Below are 12,999 nucleotides of genomic sequence, written 5' to 3'. Positions count from 1 at the left end.
TTGGCAGGTTCGCAGCCCTGAAGCTATGGAGGATCAACTTAGTGTAAAGATAGGTAAGCAATAAGCATATGAAGAGTCCACTGCAAGAATGATGGATGTCACTTTCTTGTCGGAAATGAACCAAGACTGTTAATGTATAGCTTAAGACATATAGACTGTACATAGAGAGTTATATGGCATTAACACTGATAGTCATTGTCCAGTAATGATCGGAAAATCACAGTTAAGCTTTGATCGCTAAGCATTTCAAACTTTCAATTGCTTCTCCTGAAAAATATATTCCAAATGACATCCATCATTCTTGCAGTGGACTCTTCATATCTTAATTGACATGTACCGGTAAGTGCATTGATAACTGGCAGAAATAAATACAATTAAATCACTTTCACGATTGAAGGGCATGGGAATTTATGGGAGAGAATTACTTTAGTTACATAGACTTCCGATCATCAATGCAAAGGGAAGTCTCTAGTGAAAATTTGGTCAAAATCTGAAAAAAAGTCGAAATTTGTTTTTTGCCATAAATATTATCTTTGGTTCATGGCCGATTCATTTCTACTACATTTTTTAATGTAGCGCCATTTTTAAAGCTCCGTGCGCATCCTTTAAATGTCCGCTGCAGTGGGCGGTTCTCTGTTCGCATTCTCAACATTCTGTGTGATATATTTCAAATTCGGCGCAGATTTTTCGAGTGTATATGAAGAACTATATACTTCTCCCATCTAGTGGTGTACTGGCAGCACTACTTGCAGCTGGGAGGAAGCAGATTTTCTTTTGTTGATACTTGATATCCGGTTGGCGGTTTTAGTTTGTTTACTATTTGTGGGAGCATGCACGTGAGATAATTTCAACGTGTTTTATAATATTTTACTCAGTGACTGTGGTTTTATTGCTATTTATAGTGTATATATATATATATATATATAGTATTTTGTAGTTATATATAAAATGATTTATAAGATTCACATATATATGTATTAGTAATACATACAAAGTTAGTAGGGTCTAGGCCTAAATTAATGTAGGTCATTCTAGTAATTATAGTGTTGAGATTACAGCATGGGAAGATTATCTAGATGTCGTGCACACAAGAAACGCCCCTCTAAAAGGACACGAAAAGCGCAGCATGCTGTAAAATGCAAATTTGCAAAACAATGTGCTGCAGAAATTAGGCCTAACCTCTATCAACAGCAGCCAGGTGTATCTAACCTCCCTAATTGTCAGGCAGGTCCATCTGCTATCCATGAGCCTTAGGAAATGTCATCCACCTCTGTATCAACAAGCGCCAAGAAGCTAAAGATGTTTGAAACCACTTCTGCAGGTGAGATTGGACAAGCATTTTCTTCAGATTATTTGTTAGTTCATAAAAATGTGTGGGGTGAACTGTTAAAAAATCTGAAGTGTCATGAATGTGACAATACCGCTTTATAATTGCAAATGAGGGAGAACAATGGATTTGCAACCAAACTAGTGGTAAAATATATTGCCTGTGGTACAAACTGTGGTGAGACCTTCAGTAGCCCACAGACAATATCTGATAGTAAGAGACCACCATTTGAAGTAAATAAAAAAATGGTTGAGACCTTTGTTAGCACTGATTCAGGTTATTCTGCTATGCAGACATTCTGCTCTGTGAGTGGCATGAAAGGTATGGCAATAGGTACATATCAAAGTCATCTTCACAAAATTGCTAAAGAAACAGATTGCTATAACCAAAAAATCCTCTCCCGGTCTCTCAGAGCAGTATGACAAGCTCACGAAGTATGTGACCCTACACTGAAATCCAGCAATGTAGTGGACATAGCAGTGTCATATGATGGTAACTGGTATAAACGTGGCCATATTTCACTGTATGGTGTAGGGTTAGTAATAGATGTATTGACTTCCAAAATTTTGCCACGCATGTTCTTTCACTGCTGCTGATCTAGGTCAAAATTCTCCAGAATACAGATTTTGGTTAGATGGTCATGAAAAATCTGGGGAGTGCAACAAAAATTACACAGGTAGCTCCAATACTATGGAGATGGTTGCAGCAGAGAGGCTATGGTTGAGGTCTGAAAATGAATGTAGCATGCGATACACTACAATACTCTCTGATGGGGATGCGAAGACATACCAGCATTTGTCAAAACTGGCTGTGTATGGAGCAGATGTTGCAATAAGTAAAGAGGAATGCATCAATCATGTTGCAAAGAGAATGGGCACTGGTTTGAGAAATTTAGTAAAAGAAAATAAATCTCAAGGTGTTAAGCTTGGCGGGCGGGGTGTTGGAAAATTAAATGAAAATGCCATTTCTGCAATGACAAATTATTATAGGGCTGCAATTGTAAATGGGATGCCTGATGTCAGAGCAATAGGGAGGGGGATTGTTGCAACCTTGGCACATTCAGTGTCGACAGATGAAAAGCCTCATCACGACAGAAGTCCAACTGGACTGGACTCTTGGTGTTTTATAACCGGAGTAAGGCAAAGGGAGAGGAGCCTCATAGTCACCAGAACATGAACTCCAGTTATCAGAAGCAACCCTAATAACTGTTACCCCTTTACGAACGTCTGTCCAGTCCTGAAGTCTTCAGCAAATGTACACGTGGCGCTACCCAGAATGCGAATGAGTGTCCATTCTCTTATATGGAGAAAATGTCCTAAAGACACATTTGTCTCAAAAATCAAAATTAATATTGCAGTGGCAAGTGCAGTTGCTGAATTTAATATAGGGTGCCTGCAAAGTCAACTTGTAAAAATAACAATTGGGGAGGGGAAATTGACAGAGGTAGCAAAGAATATTCTGGCTAGGCGGGACAGAAAGCGTACTCATACGAGTGAATGGAAAAGGGCAGAGAAACAAAAAAGTGCACAGTGAACTAGAAAATTGAACAAAGGTGCAGCAGAAAAGAAAGAAAAGAAAAAGGAATTCCAAACATATGGTGCTGGGCTGTTCTAGTTATGTAAGTACATTATATGCATGTCTTATTTTAAAAAATTGCCTCTATCTTAAAACTACATTTTTATACCTTCAAAATGCTCTGTGACACATAATTTTCATCTGATTGTTTTCAAATTTGGAAGACACACACTTCGAAAGCTGCTTAAAAAACTGTAGTTTTCACTCTTTATGTAGAATTAAAAATATTCCCGTTAATGGTTGTTAAAAGTCAAAATATGCAAAATTTTCAGCGGAATGGGCAGCACATAATTAATAATTTTTTTATTTCAACATAAAGTGATTGAAAGTTGAAATGACAACTTGGAATTATTAATAAGTGTATAATAAAGTAGGAAAAAAAATTTACGGCCTATACTGAAAATGTGATTGACGTAGAGCATTTTGAATTTGCATATTATATCATAATTAAAATGTTGAGAACTCAGAAACTATTTGTTCGATTGAACTGAAATTTTGCACAGAATGTTGATTTATTACATTCCTTCAGCAGTATGAATTTCATTAAAATCCGGTAAAAACCGAGTCATATGCCTTTTTGAAATCTATGAATAACTGATGCACTGTATCCTTATACTCCCATTTTTTCTCCATTATCTGTCGAATACAACATATCTGGTCAATAGTCGATCTGTTACACCTAAAACCACACTGATGATCCCCGATAATTTCATCTACATATGGAGTTAACCTTCTCAAAAGAATATTGGACAAAATAGACTTCTTCGTGACACAAAGATGTATTTGGAGAAGTGTATAAGTTATATTCCCTCATTTTAATACTACCGTCTTACTAGCGTACCGGTCGAGAGGAGCTTCTCGTGTTTAAAACGAATAAAAACAAAACAAAGAAACTCAATGTCACAGTAGAGACTGTCAGCGTTAGGGAATATTTCGCTCCAAAAAGATATGTTGGACAAGATGATGGAATCACAGCCCCTCCATGAGAACGTTATTGGCAGGTTCGCAGCCCTGAAGCTATGGAGGATCAACTTAGTGTAAAGATAGGTAAGCAATAAGCATATGAAGAGTCCACTGCAAGAATGATGGATGTCACTTTCTTGTCGGAAATGAACCAAGACTGTTAATGTATAGCTTAAGACATATAGACTGTACATAGAGAGTTATATGGCATTAACACTGATAGTCATTGTCCAGTAATGATCGGAAAATCACAGTTAAGCTTTGATCGCTAAGCATTTCAAACTTTCAATTGCTTCTCCTGAAAAATATATATTGCAAATGACATCCATCATTCTTGCAGTGGACTCTTCATATCTTAATTGACATGTACCGGTAAGTGCATTGATAACTGGCAGACATAAATACAATTAAATCACTTTCACGATTGAAGGGCATGGGAATTTATGGGAGAGAATTACTTTAGTTACATAGACTTCCGATTATCAATGCAACTAGCCTACATGAGCTTTGAAAACCTTGCAACAATTTTGTGCTTCACCTACTTTTTCAGTCACGAGCCGCTACTGCTGTATACACCCCATAATAATAATTAGGCTTTGTAATTCAGCTACCTATAAACTGAATGAGGTTGTCTGATACAAAGTACATCACAGCGCAGGTACAGATATGTTCGTATACAAAATAGTTACGCATCCTCTCCTCTATTCCTCTAGAACAGCGGTGACCAAAGTGGGTTTCGTGATTACATCGTGTAATCAGAGACATTCAAACGGGTACGAGGAGCTTACTGTACATTGCTGTGTGTTTCATTCACGTACTGAAGGCAAGCAGTGGCAGTATCATGTCGCTCTACAAACTGTGTCTCTACAAGCAATAAGAGGTGGTATCGTAAAGAATGAAGAACGTTTTTCTTGTTCTTTCAGACAAAATGTAATAGGCTATTATGTTTACTTTGCTCAACGGTTCAATTAGGAGTATGTATATAGAAACATTAATTGCCACGCTGAATAATGTATTATTATTTTTAATATTATTATTATTATTATTATTATTATTATTATTATTATTATTATTATTATTATTACTGACCACTAAGTATGTGTTTCTATAATTCTACTGTACGTGCATGAATATTGATATTTTTAGATCTTCTCCCTAGAAGGGTAAAATTATTAGGTTTTATTTCAATTTTAATCTTCTTAATCTTTAGATGAGGGTAACTGTTACAACTCTAAAAATTTCCTACTAGGACATAAATGCACATATAACAGTTTTAAAGTTATGCTATTTAGTTTTTTTTTTTTTTTTTCAATTGGAAAGTGTTATATTTTACGTTGTAACAGTTTTCCATTCTCAACTGTTGCTAAAAGCAATGTTCCATTTTGACTTGTAACACTTTCGCACTGAAAATATCCATGCTTCGAGTTTAGATTTTGCACACCTTGCAGTACTTACAATAATGGTAGCATAATGCTGCCTGCATTGTGTTAAACATAATGTTGTTATTAATTTTGTCTTCACCATCGATGTAGTATTGAAATATTAATCATCGTGCATATTCTTACACATTAGTATTTAATTCACTTTAATCCTTCATATTTTATATCCCTAAGAAAGTTCAATGTTGTATATATACTGCATATAAGAATAGTACAGAAACAGAGAAATTAAACCTGCAAGAAAGTTATAATAGAGATATAAAGAAGAGAAACATCAAGGGCTACAAAGACTAAAGATATTGAATCAGCAAAACAGGCTCCAAGCAAAGTTTTGTGCTACTCTGATCTTCAGGTCGTAGGCTACTTCTTTCATCTTGTGGTGAGTGTTCATCTTTATATTATAAAAGAAAACTGTCTGTTACAAACTCACAATATATGAATATGACCACCTCTGTGGTGAGGGTTTTCCTCAACCGTAAGCCAAATGCCAGGAGATTCGGGGCACAATGTCTCTGAATATCACCGGTCTCATTCATCATCGAAATCTTATCCATAACCACTGCCTGCTGGATCACATCCTTTGGCTGCGTAACTGCCTGCTCATTCCTCTTCCTTAGCATTGAGTTTCGTGTGGACATTATTGTCCAGTTTCGACACTAGAGCGCAGCAAGTAACTGCCGTTGAATTGGCTGTACTAAATGTGTAGAATTAATTATACTTTCTTATTTGACATCTTAGAAGTAATTACAGTGTTTGTCAGTTATTGTTTATTAATGATATGATTTTCTTCTTTAAAATAGGCTACATTGGAAGAAAGGAACATTCGGTTTGAAATACATTTAATTTTGTGAGATATAAAACTTGGTTTCCTGAAATAACAATATTAATTATAATATATTTGCAATGGTGTCTTGTTGTGCCCCTTTCTGCAAAGCGCACAGAGGAAAATTGAAATTCAGAAGATTATCATTTCATGAATTTCCATCTAATAGTGAGCTGCGGGAAAAGTGGTTAAAGGTTAAATATTATATCAAGAGAAGGTGACAAAAGAGGAAGTAAGTGGATTCCTTCTGATTGTTCATGTGTGTGTAGTTTACACTTCAAACAAGAAGATTTTAAAGAAGATACAAAATATAGGAAACTGAAAAATTTGTCGATACCAAGTATATTTCCTGGATATCCTTCATACAAGAAACCTTCTAACAAGAGGAAGAGAAAAGTCAGAAACTCAAGTTCATCATTCTCCGAGAAGAACAACGTCTCAAGATTGGCTGCACAATGTCAGGAGGACATTGAAGCCGAATATCGTGAGAAAGACATAGAAGCCGAAATTATAAAAGACAAAGGCAGATGTAAACGTATATTCCAGACATATTGCTGTTCATGTAAATACTGTAAGATTAAGTGAACTGGAATACCATAAAAAATTAAATAAAAATCTTCGAGCGAAAGTGTACAGACTCGAAAACAAAATTGTGGAAATAGAGAAGGAACTTCAAGAGGCGAAGGAAGAAATTAATAGCTATACTGAGACAAAGTCAGTAAAAGGTAAAAGGTAAAGGTATCCCTGTAATATGCCATGAAGGCACTTAGGGGACATGGAGGTATAGCCCCATGGTTTCCATGACCTCGTCACTAGAATGAGGTGGTGTGGTCGGCACCACAGGAAAGACCTGTTAATCAATTTTATAGGAGGATGAGTGAACCTCAGGTCCGTTCTGAAAGTTTGGCAACAAGAAAAAATCCTGTCACCACCTGGGATCGAACCCCGGACCTTCTAGTCCGTAGCCAGTTGCTCTACCAACTGAGCTACCTGAGAGAAAGTCAGTAGATAACAGGAAGGAATCAGCACATGATGGCTACAAAATGGCTGCATATATATACTGGATCAAATTAGAAATTAAAAAAAAAATCGTCCAAAATGGTCCGAGCCAATTATTCGGTACTGCTTATGTTGGCGAATATCGCCTCCTAAAGGCTACGACTTTGGAAGAAATTTGAAATTAATACAAGCACCGTCGCGCAGCATATTAGATAGGCATATGGGCTCAACGGAATATGGCATTGGTGTTTCCCCTTTAATTAAACAGACACTTAAGTTAGAAGCCACAAAATTGAATGAAACTGAGAAAGTAGTTTCTCTTATATGCGATGAAATGGCAATAAAAGAAAGCTTGCTTTATAATAAAGAAAAGGATAAAATTTTTGGTTTAGTCGAAGCTGAAGGAGTTTCTAATAAAGAAATAGGAATAAATCCCGTCTTAGCCAACAAACTTCTGTGTTTAGTTATTCATGGATTATTTACCAAGTACACAATACCGGCAGCATATTTCATGGTACGAAATTTGCAAGGAAATGATCTGCTCTTATTAGTTCAGCAAGTGTTGAAAGCTGTAAAGACTTGGATTTCATGTGCTTCGGCTTGTAACTGATAACCATAGAACTAATACTGCTATGTTTAAGGGTTTAGGCAGCGGAGATCTACAGCCTTGCGTAGCACACCCATGTAACTTGCAACATAATTTATATTTAAGTTTTGATTACTGTCACATCATCAAAAACATCCGTTCACAGTTTCTAGACCAGGATATAGCAGACAGAGAAGGAATGATCAGTTCAAAATTCATCAAGGAAATATACAGGATACAAAAGGACTTAGCTGTGAAACCCATTCGATTTCTAATGAGGAAGCATGTCGAACCCAGTTCCTTTGAGGAAATGAACGTTCTTTATGCTGTACAGACATTTTCACTGGAAGTTACAAGCACTTTGGACTATATAAAGGACAATCATATAGTCCTACGTCTGACATCTCGGGTAAATTTTTCAGAAGCAGGACCAACAATACGTTTCATGAAAAATGTGTACAAATTTTTTACTGTACACAACATAAGCGATAAATTATCTGTTTACAGTATTTTACTCGGCATTTCTTTTCGGGGACGGGGGAGAATTTTTTAATGAGCGCAAAATTTATCACACTTCAAATGGGCCTTTTATATATGGGGAAGTTACTTTGTGGCAATACTGAACTTAATAAAACAGTAGACCAAGTGTCCGTATAACAATTTCATGGATTGGAAGATACTGCAGGAAGATACCACATACTGTCGTTAATTCAAACCGTGATTTCCAATAATCTTGTAGCTCGGTTAAAGGAAGCATATATTTTTTCGTAAATATGTTTAAACTTGTTGAAATATTTTATATAAGTTTCAAATATTATTTTTATTACGTTAATTGATTTTAATAATAATTTTAGTAAATGCCTAAAGCAAGTATAGGCCTACTTGTTTGGATGTAGTATCGCTTAGAAAAAAAATTAAGTTTTAATTTCAGTATTAATAGTATTACATATTAAGCATTGCGGAAGGATTCGGACACCCTGGGCCATCGTTTCCATAAGCCCTTGTCTCTTCTAGTACCTAAGACTTCGTAATAATAGTTATTTTAGGGTATTCTGCATATATTGATAATGTTAATAGTGGTGGGCACTACCTGCCACCTAGCGGCAAAATAACTTTTTCAAGACTCGCACATAAGCGTTGATTGAGCAGGCAGTGTAAACAGCCATAGGATGTGATCCAGCAGGCAGTGTCCATAACAAATCAGTAATACATATACAGTCGCCATCTAGTTCACAACAATAGAACTAGTCTCAACAATAGTACACAGGCCTTCGGATTTCACCCAGAAGATTAACTCACGATGTGACCAAAGATGATAAAGCGAGTATAAATAATTGCAGGGGAAAATATATATATGAATGACATCACAAACAGCCAGGGCCATTGTTATTTTTGACATGAGGGCTTGGCCAAAAGAAGTTCAAATCAGATTGACACATGTCTCTATAAATTTCTTACTTGTTTGCCAAACACAGTAACAAACCAGGTAATTTTGTTTTTAGACAATTGTGCTGGACAAAACAAGAACAAATTCATTTCCTCATTACTTTTGTACTGCGTAACTAACCTGAGTCATATAATGTCATAACTAGGGAAAGGAAGTTCATGCATTTGCATATTTGTTCTCTATCGTTGTGTGAATATGCTGAAAGATTATCTACATGAATCACAAATTTCTGAATACAATGATATTACTTTTATTGTGCATAAAAGTGCATATTTTGCCTTTTATTTTAACATTTATGCAGGGAAACTCCATATTATGAATGTTTATTTGTCTTTCCCTCATTTTTAAAAGTTTGTAACCTCGTAAACAAGACTAATTTATGTTTATGAATTTTGAACGTAACGATGACGCCTTCATGGGAAGCCTCTCAAGTTAGCAATTTGTATTCCTTTATTGCAGTCTTTAGCAGATTTCGATAGAACAATGTCCAGTTTAACATCAGTTCCAGGAAATGTAGGAGATAAGTGAACGAGAAAACAGCAAATATTCTTTCCAAAAACCCTGGCTATTATCAGCTTAAAGAAATTCAAGATATAGCCTACTCGAAGGAAAAACACCCCAAAAACCAACAAAATTTCTATAGAACAGCTCCCAGATTTTGTGCAAACCCCTCTTACTTTTTGTGACGTAGAATGAAGTTTTTCGCGCTACAAAGCTATGCTGAGAGACGACAGGCGAAGAATGACAACAGAAAACATACGTCACTGCTTAGTTGTGAACTGTAACAGCATAAATGGAGCATACAGCAATGAGGCAACCACTTCAAAATCCATAGACTAAACGTAAGTTACCTATACCTTATTATTCTGTTAAAATAATCTCTCAGACTGATAATGCATATTTTGTAGCATATTTATCTATTTTTACGGCATAAATGCATACATATTCTTCACGTTTTCAGGGCATGAACTTCCTTTCCCTGGTCATAGCACAGAAATTTTTAATCACAAGTCATACCCAGAATGAGAATGACTGTGCATTTTACTATTGAACGGTGGGGGTGGGAAGAGTTCTTAAAGGAGGACCTATTATACTGCCAACGACGCAATAGGTACCAGTACTGAAATTGGTCAAGAGAAAAGGCAATACCCTATGTACAAAGTCAATGAACTAGATACACCAGACATCTTAGATTTGAAATACTTAACACAACAAATGGAAAATAATTTTTCCAGAAATGAAAATGGTGATAATGTAAACTGGTCTAAGATGAAGACCGTGGAGGTTAGAAAACAGGATCCTTTCGCCATCTCTTTTAAGCACTCCTATGAACAAGGTGATTAAAAAAAAAAACAAGTATTCGACAAAAAAGGAAAGGCAAGTCTTCTTTAGCAATACTAAAGCCAGCATTTTCTTCGCCTCCAGGGATAATTGCGGAGGGGGGTGGGGATGGGGGAATTTGCTTGATGTTTGTAAAAGTGGTATCATTCCAAGCATCCATGCTCAATTTTTATAAAACTTTGAAAGTTTCCAATGGTGTTGAAGAAAATAGAGTTACATTTGACTAACAAATAAACACATGCTTTTTCTCACTACAAGATGCAATTTATTTATTATTATTATTATTGTAGTCATCCTGGTTGGTGTAATTTATTTCTTTTTATTGTTGTAATAATCCTGATACCAACCAATCTCATTTTGTTTCCAAATCTATATTTGACATATTTTTCCAATGCATTATCTGAACTTATTACATAGTCATATTAGGAAAAACCTGTTGCAAATAATAAAATATTATGTAATACAGTTACAGTATATCTGAGAAGTTTTGTCTGGATATTTTAATGCGAAAGTATTGCAACTAAAAAAAAAGTCACTTAAAAATTACATAAAATAAATACCGACAAAATTAATTTTTTAATAAACTTCATCATCATCATCATCATCATCATCCTTCACGAATTAGGCCTCTGTAGACCTGTTTCGACCCCATCTAGCAGTCTTCTTAAAGGTCTTCATGGTCGACGATGTCCTCTATGCTTATACTGCATCATAATTTTTGGGATTCTTGAATTTTCCATTCTTCTTACATGATCTAGCCAACTGAATTTGTATCTGCTAATTTTTTCTTCTACTGACTCTACTTCTAATTGTTCTAAAATTTCTTCGTTCCTTTTTCGGTCTAAAAGAGTATATCCTGCTGTCCTGAAAAATTTCATTTCCTTTGCTTTGATTCTGTTCATGTCTCTTTTCTTTAATGTCCAAATCTCACTTCCGTATAAAAGGGAGGGTAATACTAGTGTATTATATATTTTTATTCTTGTAGATTTTTGTACTAATTTAGCTTTTACTGTATTGTTTATTATTCCTAGAATTTGTGTAAATTTGGTAATTTTCTTGTTCACATCTTTTTCATTTTGATAAAATATTTCACAACCCATCCTCACCTTCTCGTGGTCCACCCTGTTTCTACCAACGATGAAATGGCGACCGAGTCACAGCGGTATAACTGTTTCATCAAATGCAGAGGAAATGCTGCATTACAAGCCTGTCCAGAGGCTAAAAGTAGCAGCCCCACTACTGGACTACCTAACGATAAGGCTAGTAACCTATCTTAGGGAAAATTACATTACTTTCAAGCCTCAAAAAAGCAGTATAAGGATTTAATAAACTTCTATAACAATAATTAATGTATATACCAATTTTCATTGATGTGAGATGATTATCTGATTTACCATCTACAATGGAAACTTTAGGAAAATGTATTATACATCTTTCGCGTGTTAAATATTTTAGTACCTGGTTAACTAGTTTCAGAGTTCTGAAGATGGCCCATAACAGGCTGATACTAGTTAACCAGGTACTGTAATATTTAACACACGAAACATCATAATACATATTAGGAAGTGATATAGTATTAAAAGTTGTGTAATCAAAATGGAAAACTTTAAATGGCTCTACTGAAAAATCTCTATTTTTGAGTTGTAACAGTCTCGTTCTGAGTCATCAAGTTATTTTTCAATATGATATCATTAAAAGCGACATACGCAGCAGATTAAATCGGTTAAGGCACTTGCCTGCCGATCTGGAGTTGTGCTCGGGCGCGGGTTCGATTCCCGCTTGGGCTGATTTCTGGTTGGGTTTTTTCCGAGGTTTTCCCCAATCGTAAGGAAAATGTCAGGTAATCTATGTCGAATCCTCAGTCTCATCTCGCCAAATACTGTATCTTCTCACTATCACCAATTCCATCGACATTAAATAACCTCGTAGTTGATACAGCGTCGTTAAATAACCAAGTAAATAAATATGCAGTAGATTAGCTGATTTTCATTTAGTATGCCAATTGAAACTATGTTCAGCTATTCACCCCGATATTGACAAACTGGGGAAAGCTAAAAGGTACTAGCATTCCTCTTCAGAACATGTGCACCACGAATAATAATATTATGTGACTGTCTCTATTATATTATTATACGGAAGGCATTCTGGACTCTCAAGTTTATCATACTGGAGAGAACACTCAGCAAAAAACTCAGAATAGAAATATTGGAGACCCGCGTAACTCCTGTACTGTTATATGGGTGTCAGACATGGTCTCTCACTGCCAAACTTCGTCTCCAAATATGCCAAAGGAAGATGCTGAGAAGGATACTAGGCTTATCACTGAGGGACAGAGTTCCAAACGAAGTGCTACAAAATATGTCAGCAATTAAAGATCCAGCACTGCAAGCCACCAATACCAAATGGAAGTGGGGAGACCATGTTGCAAGACTTAGAGATGGAAGATGGACGCAGAAAGTCACACTATGGGACCCCCGCATTGGCAAGAGATCAGCAGAA

At 35.9% G+C, this 12,999-nt stretch overlaps 1 protein-coding gene across 12 annotated transcripts in view; it reads left to right on the top strand.

The window, feature by feature from the left end:
- Positions 1–12,999, top strand: part of LOC138710145 (uncharacterized) — a 333,732-nt gene that overhangs the window by 232,592 nt on the left and 88,141 nt on the right. For 4 of the 12 annotated variants that reach the window (XR_011335101.1, XR_011335091.1, XR_011335099.1 and 1 more), the window contains exon 1: positions 843–1,321. The exons of 2 other annotated variants lie outside the window; for them this stretch is intronic. The gene's annotated coding sequence lies outside the window, so the exon portion shown is untranslated. 6 more of the 12 variants (XR_011335094.1, XR_011335098.1, XR_011335100.1 and 3 more) reach the window with 6 other exon arrangements.

The sequence above is a fragment of the Periplaneta americana genome, chromosome 12 (assembly GCF_040183065.1).
Source record: "Periplaneta americana isolate PAMFEO1 chromosome 12, P.americana_PAMFEO1_priV1, whole genome shotgun sequence".
Lineage (NCBI taxonomy): Eukaryota > Metazoa > Arthropoda > Insecta > Blattodea > Blattidae > Periplaneta > Periplaneta americana.
The sequence above is the reverse complement of the archived record's forward strand: the minus strand, read 5'-3'. Positions and strand labels throughout refer to the sequence as shown.